Genomic DNA, 19,761 nt, shown 5'->3' on the forward strand with positions numbered 1-19,761 from the left:
CAGGTAAGCCTGCACCCCCAGGTGTATGGGGCTACTCAAGCGGTTCCCAAAGAACTTTAGAACAAGGCATAGTTTTCCCTGCTGGCTCTTTGGGCGTGGGACCAATCTCCAGCCATATGGCCATTTTTGTGACTATAGCGACGCCAAGTGGGACAGGGCGGTTTTGAGGCTGAAGGCAGCAGGAAAGCCTGCAGCCCCCAGGTGTTTGGGCCTACGCAAGCAGTTCCCAAAGACCTTTAGAACAAGGCATAATTTTCCCTGCTGGCTCTTTGGGCGTTGGACCCATCACTAGACATATGGCCATTTTTGGGCCTGGCACGGCGACAAGTGGGGAAGGGTGGTTTTGAGGCTGAAGGCAGCAGGAAAGCCTGCAGCCCCCAGGTGTGTGGGGCTACGAAAGAGGTTCCCAAAGAGCTTTAGAACAAGGCTTAGTTTTCCCTGCTCGCTCTTTGGGCGTGGGACCAGTCTCCAGCCATATGGCCATTTTTGTGCCTGGCGCGGTGCCAAGTGGGAAAGGGTGGTTTTGAGGCTGAAGGCAGCAGGAAAGCCTGCAGCCCCCAGGTGTGTGGGGCTACGCAAGCGGTTCCCAAAGAGCTTTAGAACAAGGCATAGTTTTCCCTGCTGGCTCTTTGGGCGTGGGACCCATCACCAGCCATATGGCCATTTTTGTGCCTGGCGCGGTGCCACGTGGGAAAGGGTGGTTTTGAGGCTGAAGGGAGCAGTTAATCCTGCAGCCCCCAGGTGTGTGGGGCTACGCAAGCGGTTCCCAAAGAGCTTTAGAACAAGGCATAGTTTTCCCTGCTGGCTCTTTGGGCGTGGGACCAATCTCCAGCCATATGGCCATTTTTGTGCCTGGCGTGGCGCCAAGTGGGAAAGGGTGGTTTTGAGGCTGAAGGCAGCAGGAAAGCCTGCAGCTCCCAGGTGTGTGGGGCTACGCAAGCGGTTCCCAAAGAGCTTTAGAACAAGGTCTAGTTTTCCCTGCTGGCTCTTTGGGCGTGGGACCCATGTCCAGACATATGGCCATTTTTGGGCCTGGTGCGGCGACAAGTAGGAAAGGGTGGTTTTGAGGTTGAAGGCAGCAGGAAAGCCTCCAGCCCCCAGGTGTGTGGGGCTACGCAAGCGGTTTCCAAAGAGCTTTAGAACAAGGCATAGTTTTCCCTGCTGGCTCTTTGGGTGTGGGACCCATATCCATACCTAAGGCCATTTTTCTGCCTGGCGTGGCGCCAAGTGGGAAAGGGTGGTTTTGAGGCTGAAGGCAGCAGGAAAGCCTGCAGCCCCCAGGTGTCTGGGGCTACGCAAGTAATTCCCAAAGAGCTTTAGAACAAGGCCTAGTTTTCCCTGCTGCCTCTTTGGGCATGGGACCCATCACCAGACATATGGCCATTTTTGTGCCTGGCGTGGCGCCAAGTAGGAAAGGGTGGTTTTGAGGCTGAAGGCAGCAGGAAAGCCTGCAGCACCCAGGTTTGTGGGGCTACGCAAGCGGTTCCCAAAGAGCTTTAGAACAAGGCATAGTTTTCCCTGCTGGCTCTTTGGGCGTGAGACCAGTCTCCAGACATATGGCCATTTTTGTGCCTGACGTGGCGCCAAGTGGGAAAGGGTGGTTTTGAGGCTGAAGGCAGCAGGAAAGCCTGCAGCCCCTAGGTGTGTGGGGCTACGCAAGAGGTTCCAAAAGAGCTTTAGAACAAGGCCTAGTTTTCCCTGCTGGCTCTTTGGGCGTGGGACCCATGTCCAGACATATGGCCATTTTTGGGCCTGGTGCGGCGACAAGTAGGAAAGGGTGGTTTTGAGGTTGAAGGCAGCAGGAAAGCCTGCAGCCCCCAGGTGTGTGGGGCTACGCAAGCGGTTTCCAAAGAGCTTTAGAACAAGGCATAGTTTTCCCTGCTGGCTCTTTGGGTGTGGGACCCATATCCATACCTATGGCCATTTTTCTGCCTGGCGTGGCGCCAAGTGGGAAAGGGTGGTTTTGAGGCTGAAGGCAGCAGGAAAGCCTGCAGCCCCCAGGTGTGTGGGGCTACGCAAGCGGTTCCCAAAGTGCTTTAGAATAAGGCCTAGTTTTCCCTGCTGCCTCTTTGGGTGTGGGACCCATCACCAGACATATGGCCATTTTAGTGCCTGGCGTGGCGCCAAGTAGGAAAGGGTGGTTTTGAGGCTGAAGGCAGCAGGAAAGCCTGCACCCCCAGGTGTATGGGGCTACTCAAGCGGTTCCCAAAGAACTCTAGAACAAGGCATAGTTTTCCCTGCTGGGTCTTTGGGCGTGGGACCAGTCTCCAGCCATATGGCCATTTTTGTGCCTAGTGCGGAGCCACGTGGGAAAGGGTGGTTTTGAGACTGAAAGGAGCAGGTAATCATGCAGCCCCCAGGTGTGTGGGGCTACGAAAGCGGTTCCAAAAAAGCTTTAGAACAAGGCATAGTTTTCCCTGCTGGCTCTTTGGGCGTGGGACCAATCTCCAGACATATGGCCATTTTTGTGCCTGGAGTGACGCCAAGTGGGACAGGGCGGTTTTGAGGCTGAAGGCAGCAGGCAAACCTGCAGCCCGCAGGTCTGTGGGGCTACGCAAGCGGTTCCCAAAGAGCTTTAGAACAAGGCATAGTTTTCCCTGCTGGCTCTTTGGGTGTGGGACCCATATCCATACCTAGGGCCATTTTTGTGCCTGGCGCGGCGCCATGTGGGAAAGGGTGGTTTTGAGGCTGAAGGCAGCAGGAAAGCCTGCAGCCCCCAGGTGTGTGGGGCTACGCAAGCGGTTCCCAAAGAGCTTTAGAACAAGGCATACTTTTCCCTGCTGGCTCTTTGGGTGTGGGACCAATCTCCAGACATATGGCCATTTTTGTGCCTGGACGACGCCAAGTGGGACAGGGCGGTTTTGAGGCTGAAGGCAGCAGGAAAGCCTGCAGCCGCCAGGTGTGTGGGGCTACGCAAGTAATTCCCAAAGAGCTTTAGAACAAGGCCGAGTTTCCCTGCTGGCTCTTTAGGTGTGGGACCCATCACCAGACATATGGCCATTTTTGTGCCTGGCGTGGCGCCAAGTGGGAAAGGGTGGTTTTGATGCTGAAGGCAGCAGGAAAGCCTGCAGCCCCCAGGTGTGTGGGCCTACGCCAGCGGTTCCCATAGAGCTTTAGAACAAGGCCTAGTTTTCCCTGCTGGCTCTTTGGGCGTGGGACCAATCTCCAGACATATGGCCATTTTTCTGCCTGGCGTGGCGCCAAGTGGGAAAGGGTGGTTTTGAGGCTGAAGGCAGCAGGAAAGCCTGCAGCCCCCAGGTGTCTGGGGCTACGCAAGCGGTTCCCAAAGAGCTTTAGAATAAGGCATAGTTTTCCCTGCTGGCTCTTTGGGTGTGGGACCCATATCCATACCTATGGCCATTTTTGTGCCTGGCGTGGCGCCAAGTGGGAAAGGGTGGTTTTGAGGCTGAAGGCAGCAGGAAAGCCTGCAGCCCCCAGGTGTGTGGGGCTACACAAGTAATTCCCAAAGAGCTTTAGAACAAGGCCTAGTTTTCCCTGCTGGCTCTTTGGGCGTGGGACCCATCACCAGACATATGGCCATTTTTGTGCCTGGCGTGGCGCCAAGTAGGAAAGGGTGGTTTTGAGGCTGAAGGCAGCAGGAAAGCCTGCAGCCCCCAGGTGTGTGGGGCTACGCAAGCGGTTCCCAAAGAGTTTTAGAACAATGCATAATTTTCCCTGCTGGCTCTTTGGGCGTGGGACCAATCTCCAGACATATGGCCATTTTTGTGCCTGGCGCGGCGACAAGTGGGGAAGGGTGGTTTTGTGGCTGAAGGCAGCAGGAAAGCCTGCAGCCCCCAGGTCCGTGGGGCTACGCAAGAGGTTCCCAAAGAGCTTTAGAACAAGGCCTAGTTTTCCCTGCTGGCTCTTTGGGCGTGGGACCAATCTCCAGACATATGGCCATTTTTGTGCCTGGCGCGGTGCCACGTGGGAAAGGGTGGTTTTGAGTCTGAAGGCAGCAGGAAATCCTGCAGCCCCCAGGTGTGTGGGGCTACGCAAGCGGTTCCAAAAGAGCTTTAGAACAAGGCATAGTTTTCCCTGCTGGCTCTTTGGGTGTGGGACCAGTCTCCAGACATATGGCCATTTTTGTGCCTGACGTGGCGCCAAGTGGGAAAGTGTGGTTTTGAGGCTGAAGGCAGCAGGAAAGCCTGCAGCCCCCAGGTGTATGGGGCTACGCAAGCGGTTCCCAAAGAGCTTTAGAACAAGGCCTAGTTTTCCCTGCTGGCTCTTTGGGTGTGGGACCAGTCTCCAGACATATGGCCATTTTTGTGCCTGGAGCGACGCTTAGTGGGACAGGGAGGTTTTGAGGCTGAAGGCAGCAGCAAAGCCTGCAGCACCCAGGTTTGTGGGGCTACGCAAGTAATTCCCAAAGAGCTTTAGAACAAGGCCTAGTTTTCCCTGCTGGCACTTTGGGCGTGGGACCCATCACCAGACATATGGCCATTTTTGTGCCTGGCGTGGCGCCAAGTGGGAAAGGGTTGTTTTGAGGCTGAAGGCAGCAGGTAAGCCTGCACCCCCAGGTGTATGGGGCTACTCAAGCGGTTCCCAAAGAACTTTAGAACAAGGCATAGTTTTCCCTGCTGGCTCTTTGGGCATGGGACCAGTCTCCAGCCATATGGCCATTTTTGTGCCTGGCGCGGTGCCACGTGGGAAAGGGTGGTTTTGAGGCTGAAGGGAGCAGGTAATCGTGCAGCCCCCGGTGTGTGGGGCTACGAAAGCGGTTCCAAAAAAGCTTTAGAACAAGGCATAGTTTTCCCTGCTGGCTCTTTGGGCGTGGGACCAGTCTCCAGACATATGGCCATTTTTGTGCCTGGCGCGGCGCCAAGTGGGACAGGGCGGTTTTGAGGCTGAAGGCAGCAGGAAAACCTGCAGACCGCAGGTCTGTGGGGCCACACAAGCGGTTCCCAAAGAGCTTTAGAACAAGGCATAGTTTTCCCTGCTGGCTCTTTGGGCGTGGGACCAATCTCCAGACATATGGCCATTTTTGTGCCTGGCGTGGCGCCAAGTGGGAAAGGGTGGTTTTGAGGCTGAAGGCAGCAGGAAAGCCTGCAGCCCCCAGGTGTGTGGGGCTACGCAAGCGGTTCCCAAAGAGCTTTAGAACAAGGCATAATTTTCCCTGCTGGCTCTTTGGGCGTGGGACCAATCTCCAGCCATATGGCCATTTTTGTGACTATAGCGACGCCAAGTGGGACAGGGCGGTTTTGAGGCTGAAGGCAGCAGGAAAGCCTGCAGCCCCCAGGTGTGTGGGGCTACGCAAGCAGTTCCCAAAGACCTTTAGAACAAGGCATAATTTTCCCTGCTGGCTCTTTGAGCGTGGGACCCATCTCCAGACATATGGCCATTTTTGGGCCTGGCGCGGCGCCAAGTGGGACAGGGCTGTTTTGAGGCTGAAGGCAGCAGGAAAGCCTGCAGCCCCCAGGTGTGTGGGGCTACGCAAGCGGTTCCCAAAGAGCTTTAGAACAAGGCCTAGTTTTCCCTGCTGGCTCTTTGGGCGTTGGACCCATCACCAGACATATGGCCATTTTTGGGCCTGGCACGGCGACAAGTGGGGAAGGGTGGTTTTGAGGCTGAAGGCAGCAGGAAAGCCTGCAGCCCCCAGGTATGTGGGGCTACGCAAGCGGTTCCCAAAGAGCTTTAGAATAAGGCATAGTTTTCCCTGCTGGCTCTTTGGGTGTGGGACCCATATCCATACCTATGGCCATTTTTGTGCCTGGCGTGGCGCCAAGTGGGAAAGGGTGGTTTTGAGGCTGAAGGCAGCAGGAAAGCCTGCAGCCCCTAGGTGTGTGGGGCTACGCAAGTAATTCCCAAAGAGCTTTAGAACAAGGCCTAGTTTTCCCTGCTGGCTCTTTGGGCGTGGGACCCATCACCAGACATATGGCCATTTTTGTGCCTGGCGTGGCGCCAAGTAGGAAAGGGTGGTTTTGAGGCTGAAGGCAGCAGGAAAGCCTGCAGCCCCCAGGTGTGTGGGGCTACGCAAGCGGTTCCCAAAGAGTTTTAGAACAATGCATAATTTTCCCTGCTGGCTCTTAGGGCGTGGGACCAATCTCCAGACATATGGCCATTTTTGTGCCTGGCGCGGCGACAAGTGGGGAAGGGTGGTTTTGTGGCTGAAGGCAGCAGGAAAGCCTGCAGCCCCCAGGTCCGTGGGGCTACGCAAGAGGTTCCCAAAGAGCTTTAGAACAAGGCCTAGTTTTCCCTGCTGGCTCTTTGGGCGTGGGACCAATCTCCAGCCATATGGGCATTTTTGTGACTATAGCGACGCCAAGTGGGACAGGGCGGTTTTGAGGCTGAAGGCAGCAGGAAAGCCTGCAGCCCCCAGGTGTGTGGGGCTACGCAAGCAGTTCCCAAAGACCTTTAGAACAAGGCATAATTTTCCCTGCTGGCTCTTTGGGCGTGGGACCAATCTCCAGACATATGGCCATTTTTGTGCCTGGCGCGGCGCCAAGTGGGACAGGGCTGTTTTGAAGCTGAAGGCAGCAGGAAAGCCTGCAGCCCCCAGGTGTGTGGGGCTACGCAAGCGGTTCCCAAAGAGCTTTAGAACAAGGCATACTTTTCCCTGCTGGCTCTTTGGGTGTGGGACCCATATGCATACCTATGGCCATTTTTCTGCCTGGCGTGGCGCCAAGTGGGAAAGGGTGTTTTTGAGGCTGAAGGCAGCAGGAAAGCCTGCAGCCCCCAGGTGTCTGGGGCTACGCAAGCGGTTCCCAAAGAGCTTTAGAATAAGGCATAGTTTTCCCTGCTGGCTCTTTGGGTGTGGGACCCATATCCATACCTATGGCCATTTTTGTGCCTGGCGTGGCGCCAAGTGGGAAAGGGTGGTTTTGAGGCTGAAGGCAGCAGGAAAGCCTGCAGCCCCCAGGTGTGTGGGGCTACGCAAGTAATTCCCAAAGAGCTTTAGAACAAGGCCTAGTTTTCCCTGCTGCCTCTTTGGGCATGGGACCCATCACCAGACATATGGCCATTTTTGTGCCTGGCGCGGTGCCACGTGGGAAAGGGTGGTTTTGAGTCTGAAGGCAGCAAGAAATTCTGCAGCTCCCAGGTGTGTGGGGCTACGCAAGCGGTTCCCAAAGAGCTTTAGAACAAGGCATAGTTTTCCCTGCTGGCTCTTTGGGCGTGGGACCAGTCTCCAGACATATGGCCATTTTTGTGCCTGACGTGGCGCCAAGTGGGAAAGGGTGGTTTTGAGGCTGAAGGCAGCAGGAAAGCCTGCAGCCCCCAGGTGTGTGGGGCTACGCAAGCGGTTCCAAAAGAGCTTTAGAACAAGGCCTAGTTTTCCCTGCTGGCTCTTTGGGCGTGGGACCCATGTCCAGACATATGGCCATTTTTGGGCCTGGTGCGGCGACAAGTAGGAAAGGGTGGTTTTGAGGCTGAAGGCAGCAGGAAAGCCTGCAGCCCCCAGGTGTGTGGGGCTACGCAAGCGGTTTCCAAAGAGCTTTAGAACAAGGCATAGTTTTCCCTGCTGGCTCTTTGGGTGTGGGACCCATATCCATACCTATGGCCATTTTTGTGCCTGGCGAGGCGCCAAGTGGGAAAGGGTGGTTTTGAGGCTGAAGGCAGCAGGAAAGCCTGCAGCCCCCAGGTGTGTGGGGCTACGCAAGCGGTTCCCAAAGAGCTTTAGAATAAGGCCTAGTTTTCCCTGCTGGCTCTTTGGGTGTGGGACCCATATCCATACCTATGGCCATTTTTGTGCCTGGCGTGACGCCAAGTGGGAAAGGGTGGTTTTGAGGCTGAAGGCAGCAGGAAAGCCTGCAGCCCCCAGGTGTGTGGGGCTACGCAAGTAATTCCCAAAGAGCTTTAGAACAAGGCCTAGTTTTCCCTGCTGCCTCTTTGGGCATGGGACCCATCACCAGACATATGGCCATTTTAGTGCCTGGCGTGGCGCCAAGTAGGAAAGGGTGGTTTTGAGGCTGAAGGCAGCAGGAAAGCCTGCAGCCCCCAGGTGTGTGGGGCTACGCAAGCGGTTCCCAAAGAGTTTTAGAACAATGCATAATTTTCCCTGCTGGCTCTTTGGGCGTGGGACCAATCTCCAGACATATGGCCATTTTTGTGCCTGGCGCAGCGACAAGTGGGGAAGGGTGGTTTTGTGGCTTAAGGCAGCAGGAAAGCCTGCAGCCCCCAGGTCCGTGGGGCTACGCAAGAGGTTCCCAAAGAGCTTTAGAACAAGGCATAGTTTTCCCTGCTGGCTCTTTGGGCGTGGGACCAATCTCCAGACATATGGCCATTTTTGTGCCTGGCGCGGTGCCACGTGGGAAAGGGTGGTTTTGAGTCTGAAGGCAGCAGGAAATCCTGCAGCCCCCAGGTGTGTGGGGCTACTCAAGCAGTTCCAAAAGAGCTTTAGAACAAGGCATAGTTTTCCCTGCTGGCTCTTTGGGCGTGGGACCAGTCTCCAGACATATGGCCATTTTTGTGCCTGACGTGGCGCCAAGTGGGAAAGGGTGGTTTTGAGGCTGAAGGCAGCAGGAAAGCCTGCAGCCCCTAGGTGTATGGGGCTACGCAAGCGGTTCCCAAAGAGCTTTAGAACAAGGCATACTTTTCCCTGCTGGCTCTTTGGGTGTGGGACCAATCTCCAGACATATGGCCATTTTTGTGCCTGGACGACGCCAAGTGGGACAGGGCGGTTTTGAGGCTGAAGGCAGCAGGAAAGCCTGCAGCCGCCAGGTGTGTGGGGCTACGCAAGTAATTCCCAAAGAGCTTTAGAACAAGGCCGAGTTTTCCCTGCTGGCTCTTTAGGTGTGGGACCCATCACCAGACATATGGCCATTTTTGTGCCTGGCGTGGCGCCAAGTGGGAAAGGGTGGTTTTGAGGTTGAAGGCAGCAGGAAAGCCTGCAGCCCGCAGGTGTGTGGGCCTACGCCAGCGGTTCCCAAAGAGCTTTAGAACAAGGCCTAGTTTTCCCTGCTGGCTCTTTGGGCGTGGGACCCATCTCCAGACATATGGCCATTTTTGTGCCTGGCGCGGTGCCACGTGGGAAAGGGTGGTTTTGAGGCTGAAGGGAGCAGTTAATCCTGCAGCCCCCAGGTGTGTGGGGCTACGAAAGCGGTTCCCAAAGAGCTTTAGAACAAGGCATACTTTTCCCTGCTGGCTCTTTGGGCGTGGGACCAATCTCCAGACATATGGCCATTTTTGTGCCTGGCGTGGCGCCAAGTGGGAAAGGGTGGTTATGAGGCTGAAGGCAGCAGGAAAGCCTGCAGCCCCCAGGTGTCTGGGGCTACGCAAGCGGTTCCGAAAGAGCTTTAGAATAAGGCATAGTTTTCCCTGCTGGCTCTTTGGGTGTGGGACCCATATCCATACCTATGGCCATTTTTGTGCCTGGCGCGGCGCCAAGTGGGAAAGGGTGGTTTTGAGGCTGAAGGCAGCAGGAAAGCCTGCAGCCCCCAGGTGTGTGGGGCTACGCAAGCGGTTCCCAAAGAGCTTTAGAACAAGGCCTAGATTTCCCTGCTGGCTCTTTGGGCGTGGGACCAATCTCCAGCCATATGGCCATTTTTGTGACTATAGCGACGCCAAGTGGGACAGGGCGGTTTTGAGGCTGAAGGCAGCAGGAAAGCCTGCAGCCCCCAGGTGTGTGGGCCTACGCAAGCAGTTCCCAAAGACCTTTAGAACAAGGCATAATTTTCCCTGCTGGCTCTTTGGGCGTGGGACCAATCTCCAGACATATGGCCATTTTTGGGCCTGGCGCGGCGCCAAGTGGGACAGGGCTGTTTTGAGGCTGAAGGCAGCAGGAAATCCTGCAGCCCCCAGGTGTGTGGGGCTACGCAAGCCGTTCCCAAAGAGCTTTAGAACAAGGCCTAGTTTTCCCTGCTGGCTCTTTGGGCGTTGGACCCATCACCAGACATATGGCCATTTTTGGCCTGGCACGGCGACAAGTGGGGAAGGGTGGTTTTGAGGCTGAAGGCAGCAGGAAAGCCTGCAGCCCCCAGGTGTGTGGGGCTACGCAAGCGGTTCCCAAAGAGCTTTAGAACAAGGCCTAGTTTTCCCTGCTGGCTCTTTGGGCGTTGGACCCAGCACCAGACATATGGCCATTTTTGGGCCTGACGTGGCGACAAGTGGGGAAGGGTGGTTTTGAGGCTGAAGGCAGCAGGAAAGCCTGCAGCCCCCAGGTCCGTGGGGCTACGCAAGAGGTTCCCAAAGAGCTTTAGAACAAGGCTTAGTTTTCCCTGCTGGCTCTTTGGGCGTGGGACCAATCCCCAGCCATATGGCCATTTTTGTGTCTGGAGCGACGCCAAGTGGGACAGGGCGGTTTTGAGGCTGAAGGCAGCAGGAAAGCCTGCAGCCGCCAGGTGTGTGGGGCTACGCAAGTTGTTCCAAAAGAGCTTTAGAACAAGGCCTAGTTTTCCCTGCTGGCTCTTTGGGCGTGGGACCAATCTCCAGCCATATGGCCATTTTTGTGCCTGGCGTGGCGCCAAATGGGAAAGGGTTGTTTTGAGGCTGAAGGCAGCAGGTAAGCCTGCACCCCCAGGTTATGGGGCTACTCAAGCGGTTCCCAAACAACTTTAGAACAAGGCATAGTTTTCCCTGGTGGCTCTTTGGGTGTGGGACCCATATGCATACCTATGGCCATTTTTCTGCCTGGCGTGGCGCCAAGTGGGAAAGGGTGGTTTTGAGGCTGAAGGCAGCAGGAAAGCCTGCAGCCCCCAGGTGTGTGGGGCTACGCAAGCGGTTCCCAAAGAGCTTTAGAACAAGGCCTAGTTTTCCCTGCTGGCTCTTTGGGCGTTGGACCCATCACCAGACATATGGCCATTTTTGGGCCTGGCACGGCGACAAGTGGGGAAGGGTGGTTTTGAGGCTGAAGGCAGCAGGAAAGCCTGCAGCCCCCAGGTCCGTGGGGCTACGCAAGAGGTTCCCAAAGAGCTTTAGAACAAGGCTTAGTTTTCCCTGCTGGCTCTTTGGGCGTGGGACCAGTCTCCAGACATATGGCCATTTTTGTGCCTGGCGCGGTGCCACGTGGGAAAGGGTGGTTTTGAGGCTGAAGGCAGCAGGAAAGCCTGCAGCCCCCAGGTGTGTGGGGCTACGCAAGCCGTTCCCAAAGAGCTTTAGAAGAAGGCATAGTTTTCCCTGCTGGCTCTTTGGGCGTGGGACCAGTCTCCAGCCATATGGCCATTTTTAGGCCTGGAGCGACGCCAAGTGGGACAGGGCGGTTTTTTAGGCTGAAGGCAGCAGGAAAGCCTGCAGCACCCAGGTGTGTGGGGCTACGCAAGCGGTTCCCAAAGAGCTTTAGAACAAGGCCTAGTTTTCCCTGCTTGCTGTTTAGGTGTGGGACCCATATCCATACCTATGGCCATTTTTGTGCCTGGCGTGGCGCCAAGTGGGAAAGGGTGGTTTTGAGGCTGAAGGCAGCAGGAAAGCCTGCAGCCCCCAGGTGTGTGGGGCTACGCAAGCGGTTCCCAAAGAGCTTTAGAACAAGGCATACTTTTCCCTGCTGGCTCTTTGGGTGTGGGACCAATCTCCAGACATATGGCCATTTTTGTGCCTGGACGACGCCAAGTGGGACAGGGCGGTTTTGAGGCTGAAGGCAGCAGGAAAGCCTGCAGCCGCCAGGTGTGTGGGGCTACGCAAGTAATTCCCAAAGAGCTTTAGAACAAGGCCGAGTTTCCCTGCTGGCTCTTTAGGTGTGGGACCCATCACCAGACATATGGCCATTTTTGTGCCTGGCGTGGCGCCAAGTGGGAAAGGGTGGTTTTGATGCTGAAGGCAGCAGGAAAGCCTGCAGCCCCCAGGTGTGTGGGCCTACGCCAGCGGTTCCCATAGAGCTTTAGAACAAGGCCTAGTTTTCCCTGCTGGCTCTTTGGGCGTGGGACCAATCTCCAGACATATGGCCATTTTTCTGCCTGGCGTGGCGCCAAGTGGGAAAGGGTGGTTTTGAGGCTGAAGGCAGCAGGAAAGCCTGCAGCCCCCAGGTGTCTGGGGCTACGCAAGCGGTTCCCAAAGAGCTTTAGAATAAGGCATAGTTTTCCCTGCTGGCTCTTTGGGTGTGGGACCCATATCCATACCTATGGCCATTTTTGTGCCTGGCGTGGCGCCAAGTGGGAAAGGGTGGTTTTGAGGCTGAAGGCAGCAGGAAAGCCTGCAGCCCCCAGGTGTGTGGGGCTACACAAGTAATTCCCAAAGAGCTTTAGAACAAGGCCTAGTTTTCCCTGCTGGCTCTTTGGGCGTGGGACCCATCACCAGACATATGGCCATTTTTGTGCCTGGCGTGGCGCCAAGTAGGAAAGGGTGGTTTTGAGGCTGAAGGCAGCAGGAAAGCCTGCAGCCCCCAGGTGTGTGGGGCTACGCAAGCGGTTCCCAAAGAGTTTTAGAACAATGCATAATTTTCCCTGCTGGCTCTTTGGGCGTGGGACCAATCTCCAGACATATGGCCATTTTTGTGCCTGGCGCGGCGACAAGTGGGGAAGGGTGGTTTTGTGGCTGAAGGCAGCAGGAAAGCCTGCAGCCCCCAGGTCCGTGGGGCTACGCAAGAGGTTCCCAAAGAGCTTTAGAACAAGGCCTAGTTTTCCCTGCTGGCTCTTTGGGCGTGGGACCAATCTCCAGACATATGGCCATTTTTGTGCCTGGCGCGGTGCCACGTGGGAAAGGGTGGTTTTGAGTCTGAAGGCAGCAGGAAATCCTGCAGCCCCCAGGTGTGTGGGGCTACGCAAGCGGTTCCAAAAGAGCTTTAGAACAAGGCATAGTTTTCCCTGCTGGCTCTTTGGGTGTGGGACCAGTCTCCAGACATATGGCCATTTTTGTGCCTGACGTGGCGCCAAGTGGGAAAGTGTGGTTTTGAGGCTGAAGGCAGCAGGAAAGCCTGCAGCCCCCAGGTGTATGGGGCTACGCAAGCGGTTCCCAAAGAGCTTTAGAACAAGGCCTAGTTTTCCCTGCTGGCTCTTTGGGTGTGGGACCAGTCTCCAGACATATGGCCATTTTTGTGCCTGGAGCGACGCTTAGTGGGACAGGGAGGTTTTGAGGCTGAAGGCAGCAGCAAAGCCTGCAGCACCCAGGTTTGTGGGGCTACGCAAGTAATTCCCAAAGAGCTTTAGAACAAGGCCTAGTTTTCCCTGCTGGCACTTTGGGCGTGGGACCCATCACCAGACATATGGCCATTTTTGTGCCTGGCGTGGCGCCAAGTGGGAAAGGGTTGTTTTGAGGCTGAAGGCAGCAGGTAAGCCTGCACCCCCAGGTGTATGGGGCTACTCAAGCGGTTCCCAAAGAACTTTAGAACAAGGCATAGTTTTCCCTGCTGGCTCTTTGGGCATGGGACCAGTCTCCAGCCATATGGCCATTTTTGTGCCTGGCGCGGTGCCACGTGGGAAAGGGTGGTTTTGAGGCTGAAGGGAGCAGGTAATCCTGCAGCCCCCGGTGTGTGGGGCTACGAAAGCGGTTCCAAAAAAGCTTTAGAACAAGGCATAGTTTTCCCTGCTGGCTCTTTGGGCGTGGGACCAGTCTCCAGACATATGGCCATTTTTGTGCCTGGCGCGGCGCCAAGTGGGACAGGGCGGTTTTGAGGCTGAAGGCAGCAGGAAAACCTGCAGACCGCAGGTCTGTGGGGCCACACAAGCGGTTCCCAAAGAGCTTTAGAACAAGGCATAGTTTTCCCTGCTGGCTCTTTGGGCGTGGGACCAATCTCCAGACATATGGCCATTTTTGTGCCTGGCGTGGCGCCAAGTGGGAAAGGGTGGTTTTGAGGCTGAAGGCAGCAGGAAAGCCTGCAGCCCCCAGGTGTGTGGGGCTACGCAAGCGGTTCCCAAAGAGCTTTAGAACAAGGCATAATTTTCCCTGCTGGCTCTTTGGGCGTGGGACCAATCTCCAGCCATATGGCCATTTTTGTGACTATAGCGACGCCAAGTGGGACAGGGCGGTTTTGAGGCTGAAGGCAGCAGGAAAGCCTGCAGCCCCCAGGTGTGTGGGGCTACGCAAGCAGTTCCCAAAGACCTTTAGAACAAGGCATAATTTTCCCTGCTGGCTCTTTGAGCGTGGGACCCATCTCCAGACATATGGCCATTTTTGGGCCTGGCGCGGCGCCAAGTGGGACAGGGCTGTTTTGAGGCTGAAGGCAGCAGGAAAGCCTGCAGCCCCCAGGTGTGTGGGGCTACGCAAGCGGTTCCCAAAGAGCTTTAGAACAAGGCCTAGTTTTCCCTGCTGGCTCTTTGGGCGTTGGACCCATCACCAGACATATGGCCATTTTTGGGCCTGGCACGGCGACAAGTGGGGAAGGGTGGTTTTGAGGCTGAAGGCAGCAGGAAAGCCTGCAGCCCCCAGGTGTGTGGGGCTACGCAAGCGGTTCCCAAAGAGCTTTAGAATAAGGCATAGTTTTCCCTGCTGGCTCTTTGGGTGTGGGACCCATATCCATACCTATGGCCATTTTTGTGCCTGGCGTGGCGCCAAGTGGGAAAGGGTGGTTTTGAGGCTGAAGGCAGCAGGAAAGCCTGCAGCCCCTAGGTGTGTGGGGCTACGCAAGTAATTCCCAAAGAGCTTTAGAACAAGGCCTAGTTTTCCCTGCTGGCTCTTTGGGCGTGGGACCCATCACCAGACATATGGCCATTTTTGTGCCTGGCGTGGCGCCAAGTAGGAAAGGGTGGTTTTGAGGCTGAAGGCAGCAGGAAAGCCTGCAGCCCCCAGGTGTGTGGGGCTACGCAAGCGGTTCCCAAAGAGTTTTAGAACAATGCATAATTTTCCCTGCTGGCTCTTAGGGCGTGGGACCAATCTCCAGACATATGGCCATTTTTGTGCCTGGCGCGGCGACAAGTGGGGAAGGGTGGTTTTGTGGCTGAAGGCAGCAGGAAAGCCTGCAGCCCCCAGGTCCGTGGGGCTACGCAAGAGGTTCCCAAAGAGCTTTAGAACAAGGCCTAGTTTTCCCTGCTGGCTCTTTGGGCGTGGGACCAATCTCCAGCCATATGGGCATTTTTGTGACTATAGCGACGCCAAGTGGGACAGGGCGGTTTTGAGGCTGAAGGCAGCAGGAAAGCCTGCAGCCCCCAGGTGTGTGGGGCTACGCAAGCAGTTCCCAAAGACCTTTAGAACAAGGCATAATTTTCCCTGCTGGCTCTTTGGGCGTGGGACCAATCTCCAGACATATGGCCATTTTTGTGCCTGGCGCGGCGCCAAGTGGGACAGGGCTGTTTTGAAGCTGAAGGCAGCAGGAAAGCCTGCAGCCCCCAGGTGTGTGGGGCTACGCAAGCGGTTCCCAAAGAGCTTTAGAACAAGGCATACTTTTCCCTGCTGGCTCTTTGGGTGTGGGACCCATATGCATACCTATGGCCATTTTTCTGCCTGGCGTGGCGCCAAGTGGGAAAGGGTGTTTTTGAGGCTGAAGGCAGCAGGAAAGCCTGCAGCCCCCAGGTGTCTGGGGCTACGCAAGCGGTTCCCAAAGAGCTTTAGAATAAGGCATAGTTTTCCCTGCTGGCTCTTTGGGTGTGGGACCCATATCCATACCTATGGCCATTTTTGTGCCTGGCGTGGCGCCAAGTGGGAAAGGGTGGTTTTGAGGCTGAAGGCAGCAGGAAAGCCTGCAGCCCCCAGGTGTGTGGGGCTACGCAAGTAATTCCCAAAGAGCTTTAGAACAAGGCCTAGTTTTCCCTGCTGCCTCTTTGGGCATGGGACCCATCACCAGACATATGGCCATTTTTGTGCCTGGCGCGGTGCCACGTGGGAAAGGGTGGTTTTGAGTCTGAAGGCAGCAAGAAATTCTGCAGCTCCCAGGTGTGTGGGGCTACGCAAGCGGTTCCCAAAGAGCTTTAGAACAAGGCATAGTTTTCCCTGCTGGCTCTTTGGGCGTGGGACCAGTCTCCAGACATATGGCCATTTTTGTGCCTGACGTGGCGCCAAGTGGGAAAGGGTGGTTTTGAGGCTGAAGGCAGCAGGAAAGCCTGCAGCCCCCAGGTGTGTGGGGCTACGCAAGCGGTTCCAAAAGAGCTTTAGAACAAGGCCTAGTTTTCCCTGCTGGCTCTTTGGGCGTGGGACCCATGTCCAGACATATGGCCATTTTTGGGCCTGGTGCGGCGACAAGTAGGAAAGGGTGGTTTTGAGGCTGAAGGCAGCAGGAAAGCCTGCAGCCCCCAGGTGTGTGGGGCTACGCAAGCGGTTTCCAAAGAGCTTTAGAACAAGGCATAGTTTTCCCTGCTGGCTCTTTGGGTGTGGGACCCATATCCATACCTATGGCCATTTTTGTGCCTGGCGAGGCGCCAAGTGGGAAAGGGTGGTTTTGAGGCTGAAGGCAGCAGGAAAGCCTGCAGCCCCCAGGTGTGTGGGGCTACGCAAGCGGTTCCCAAAGAGCTTTAGAATAAGGCCTAGTTTTCCCTGCTGGCTCTTTGGGTGTGGGACCCATATCCATACCTATGGCCATTTTTGTGCCTGGCGTGACGCCAAGTGGGAAAGGGTGGTTTTGAGGCTGAAGGCAGCAGGAAAGCCTGCAGCCCCCAGGTGTGTGGGGCTACGCAAGTAATTCCCAAAGAGCTTTAGAACAAGGCCTAGTTTTCCCTGCTGCCTCTTTGGGCATGGGACCCATCACCAGACATATGGCCATTTTAGTGCCTGGCGTGGCGCCAAGTAGGAAAGGGTGGTTTTGAGGCTGAAGGCAGCAGGAAAGCCTGCAGCCCCCAGGTGTGTGGGGCTACGCAAGCGGTTCCCAAAGAGTTTTAGAACAATGCATAATTTTCCCTGCTGGCTCTTTGGGCGTGGGACCAATCTCCAGACATATGGCCATTTTTGTGCCTGGCGCAGCGACAAGTGGGGAAGGGTGGTTTTGTGGCTTAAGGCAGCAGGAAAGCCTGCAGCCCCCAGGTCCGTGGGGCTACGCAAGAGGTTCCCAAAGAGCTTTAGAACAAGGCATAGTTTTCCCTGCTGGCTCTTTGGGCGTGGGACCAATCTCCAGACATATGGCCATTTTTGTGCCTGGCGCGGTGCCACGTGGGAAAGGGTGGTTTTGAGTCTGAAGGCAGCAGGAAATCCTGCAGCCCCCAGGTGTGTGGGGCTACTCAAGCAGTTCCAAAAGAGCTTTAGAACAAGGCATAGTTTTCCCTGCTGGCTCTTTGGGCGTGGGACCAGTCTCCAGACATATGGCCATTTTTGTGCCTGACGTGGCGCCAAGTGGGAAAGGGTGGTTTTGAGGCTGAAGGCAGCAGGAAAGCCTGCAGCCCCTAGGTGTATGGGGCTACGCAAGCGGTTCCCAAAGAGCTTTAGAACAAGGCATACTTTTCCCTGCTGGCTCTTTGGGTGTGGGACCAATCTCCAGACATATGGCCATTTTTGTGCCTGGACGACGCCAAGTGGGACAGGGCGGTTTTGAGGCTGAAGGCAGCAGGAAAGCCTGCAGCCGCCAGGTGTGTGGGGCTACGCAAGTAATTCCCAAAGAGCTTTAGAACAAGGCCGAGTTTTCCCTGCTGGCTCTTTAGGTGTGGGACCCATCACCAGACATATGGCCATTTTTGTGCCTGGCGTGGCGCCAAGTGGGAAAGGGTGGTTTTGAGGTTGAAGGCAGCAGGAAAGCCTGCAGCCCGCAGGTGTGTGGGCCTACGCCAGCGGTTCCCAAAGAGCTTTAGAACAAGGCCTAGTTTTCCCTGCTGGCTCTTTGGGCGTGGGACCCATCTCCAGACATATGGCCATTTTTGTGCCTGGCGCGGTGCCACGTGGGAAAGGGTGGTTTTGAGGCTGAAGGGAGCAGTTAATCCTGCAGCCCCCAGGTGTGTGGGGCTACGAAAGCGGTTCCCAAAGAGCTTTAGAACAAGGCATACTTTTCCCTGCTGGCTCTTTGGGCGTGGGACCAATCTCCAGACATATGGCCATTTTTGTGCCTGGCGTGGCGCCAAGTGGGAAAGGGTGGTTATGAGGCTGAAGGCAGCAGGAAAGCCTGCAGCCCCCAGGTGTCTGGGGCTACGCAAGCGGTTCCGAAAGAGCTTTAGAATAAGGCATAGTTTTCCCTGCTGGCTCTTTGGGTGTGGGACCCATATCCATACCTATGGCCATTTTTGTGCCTGGCGTGGCGCCAAGTGGGAAAGGGTGGTTTTGAGGCTGAAGGCAGCAGGAAAGCCTGCAGCCCCCAGGTGTGTGGGGCTACGCAAGCGGTTCCCAAAGAGCTTTAGAACAAGGCCTAGATTTCCCTGCTGGCTCTTTGGGCGTGGGACCAATCTCCAGCCATATGGCCATTTTTGTGACTATAGCGACGCCAAGTGGGACAGGGCGGTTTTGAGGCTGAAGGCAGCAGGAAAGCCTGCAGCCCCCAGGTGTGTGGGCCTACGCAAGCAGTTCCCAAAGACCTTTAGAACAAGGCATAATTTTCCCTGCTGGCTCTTTGGGCGTGGGACCAATCTCCAGACATATGGCCATTTTTGGGCCTGGCGCGGCGCCAAGTGGGACAGGGCTGTTTTGAGGCTGAAGGCAGCAGGAAATCCTGCAGCCCCCAGGTGTGTGGGGCTACGCAAGCCGTTCCCAAAGAGCTTTAGAACAAGGCCTAGTTTTCCCTGCTGGCTCTTTGGGCGTTGGACCCATCACCAGACATATGGCCATTTTTGGCCTGGCACGGCGACAAGTGGGGAAGGGTGGTTTTGAGGCTGAAGGCAGCAGGAAAGCCTGCAGCCCCCAGGTGTGTGGGGCTACGCAAGCGGTTCCCAAAGAGCTTTAGAACAAGGCCTAGTTTTCCCTGCTGGCTCTTTGGGCGTTGGACCCAGCACCAGACATATGGCCATTTTTGGGCCTGACGTGGCGACAAGTGGGGAAGGGTGGTTTTGAGGCTGAAGGCAGCAGGAAAGCCTGCAGCCCCCAGGTCCGTGGGGCTACGCAAGAGGTTCCCAAAGAGCTTTAGAACAAGGCTTAGTTTTCCCTGCTGGCTCTTTGGGCGTGGGACCAATCCCCAGCCATATGGCCATTTTTGTGTCTGGAGCGACGCCAAGTGGGACAGGGCGGTTTTGAGGCTGAAGGCAGCAGGAAAGCCTGCAGCCGCCAGGTGTGTGGGGCTACGCAAGTTGTTCCAAAAGAGCTTTAGAACAAGGCCTAGTTTTCCCTGCTGGCTCTTTGGGCGTGGGACCAATCTCCAGCCATATGGCCATTTTTGTGCCTGGCGTGGCGCCAAATGGGAAAGGGTTGTTTTGAGGCTGAAGGCAGCAGGTAAGCCTGCACCCCCAGGTTATGGGGCTACTCAAGCGGTTCCCAAACAACTTTAGAACAAGGCATAGTTTTCCCTGGTGGCTCTTTGGGTGTGGGACCCATATGCATACCTATGGCCATTTTTCTGCCTGGCGTGGCGCCAAGTGGGAAAGGGTGGTTTTGAGGCTGAAGGCAGCAGGAAAGCCTGCAGCCCCCAGGTGTGTGGGGCTACGCAAGCGGTTCCCAAAGAGCTTTAGAACAAGGCCTAGTTTTCCCTGCTGGCTCTTTGGGCGTTGGACCCATCACCAGACATATGGCCATTTTTGGGCCTGGCACGGCGACAAGTGGGGAAGGGTGGTTTTGAGGCTGAAGGCAGCAGGAAAGCCTGCAGCCCCCAGGTCCGTGGGGCTACGCAAGAGGTTCCCAAAGAGCTTTAGAACAAGGCTTAGTTTTCCCTGCTGGCTCTTTGGGCGTGGGACCAGTCTCCAGACATATGGCCATTTTTGTGCCTGGCGCGGTGCCACGTGGGAAAGGGTGGTTTTGAGGCTGAAGGCAGCAGGAAAGCCTGCAGCCCCCAGGTGTGTGGGGCTACGCAAGCCGTTCCCAAAGAGCTTTAGAAGAAGGCATAGTTTTCCCTGCTGGCTCTTTGGGCGTGGGACCAGTCTCCAGCCATATGGCCATTTTTAGGCCTGGAGCGACGCCAAGTGGGACAGG

This window comes from Chroicocephalus ridibundus, chromosome 6 (genome assembly GCF_963924245.1).
Source record: "Chroicocephalus ridibundus chromosome 6, bChrRid1.1, whole genome shotgun sequence".
In the NCBI taxonomy this organism is placed as follows: domain Eukaryota; kingdom Metazoa; phylum Chordata; class Aves; order Charadriiformes; family Laridae; genus Chroicocephalus; species Chroicocephalus ridibundus.